Below are 1,812 nucleotides of genomic sequence, written 5' to 3'. Positions count from 1 at the left end.
CACCACTATAGAATTTTTTAAAACCGAGCTAGGCTTGCCGAGAAATCAAACAGGTTTGCGACTGATGACCGTGGTGACCATTCTGCGGTGAAAGTTAATAGCGGAACATTGTCATCCATTGTGCTTTTGCCTGTTTTCTCTGGGAGAGTGCAGAAATTTCGCGGACTTCGATGTCGGATTTCGTTTATCTCAAACCTCTTCTACTGCATAAAACACTATAGTGTTTTACTTTCTAAACCGAGTGCCGGACAATATTTTCTCATATATATAAAGAAAAATCAAAAAATCAGAGTTTGCCAATGATCCGCTTGTCTTTTTACCCTGTATAAATAAGTGAATTTCCACTAAATGTATATATAGGCATACGAGTGAGTATCTTTACAGTGAAACGTGCATATTTAGTCAGCTGATGACATAAACAGAGCTTTACGTACTCCCAAACCCCACACATGTTCAGAAACAACAGAAACAAATATAAAAAGTGTAAGCTGGATATATGTAAATACACATTCAAAATTAAGTATTCAGTTTTCATCGAGTTGAGCAGGCTGCGAAGAATCGAAATGTATGCATGGAAACACTTATACTGGATTTTGTAGCATTACAAGAAATTTAAATGCTACAGCAGGAAAGCATATTGAATGCTCTTAACAAAATTAAAATAAAAAGCACTTAAAGCATCATTAGAAATTGAATTCGAAAAGTTCACACACAGAGGCAAGCACATCCTTTCACTCACACTACTGAAACTATTTTACGAATGCACTTGTTAGTCGGTAGTCGGTAGTCGGTAGTCGGTAGCCGTTAGTCGTTAGTCTGGAATAAAATCACATATTTTTCAGGACATTTGCTTTCGGTTTCATTGTGCTCGCAGTTCGGAACATTTTCCGTTATTAATATTGTCCTAATGCAACATTACACAGAAGTGACCAAGTTTCTCACTGGATTTCTTGCTTGTTTTCAGTTATTTCTTAGTTACTTCCTTGCTGAAATGTTATAAATAATAATAGCGTGTGTCCTTTATCCTAATCATAATTAACATAATGGCTTAAAACACAAAGAAGCGAAGAACAACAAACAGCAATAGCACAACAGCAAACAGCAAACAAGGAGAGCAACAAGCATCAACAACATTAAAAGAAATATGACAACATTTTCATGTTATTTGGGTTTTGATAGCCTTTTCCCTGTTCGTGTGATTGTGTGTGTGTGTGTATCTATGTGTTCGAGTCATCACTGCATCCAGCAGTTGTTAAGTTTTTAACCACACTTAGACAGTGGAGCAAATCCGCAATATATTAAATATAATTTTCTCTTACAAATTTGAAAAATAAAATTATCAGTCTTCAATCATAGTTGTTGCAGGGTGTTTAGGTAATACAGGGTGTTTTTTAGAACAAATGATAAAGAATCTATCAACTAATACCATCTTTTTATTAAGTAATATTCAGCAAATCATCATGTTAAGGAATATCTGAGCACTTTTTAAACCGTGCGGCTATGAGGCTCACTTTTGTCACAGAAGTCTTGTTAATATTTTAATTTCTCACATTTGGAGTGAATAAGTCCCAAAGACTATACATCACGATGGGTACATGTCATGTACTCATCGCATACTTGTGTGTGGACTTGTGTCATAGACAATAATTTTTAAAAAATAAAGAAAATGGAATTGTTCTCAACACTGACGCTCGAAAAGCAGTCGTGAAGTACTTCTTTTTTGAAACGAAGATTGAATATATTCTGCGTACCTTTAGTTTCCACGACTCTGTGCCACATGTTATCATATGATGATATAGTTGATGACTTTAT

The sequence above is a fragment of the Teleopsis dalmanni genome, chromosome X (assembly GCF_002237135.1).
Source record: "Teleopsis dalmanni isolate 2A chromosome X, ASM223713v2, whole genome shotgun sequence".
Classification (NCBI taxonomy): Eukaryota; Metazoa; Arthropoda; class Insecta; order Diptera; family Diopsidae; genus Teleopsis; species Teleopsis dalmanni.
Note: the sequence above shows the minus strand (reverse complement) of the source record.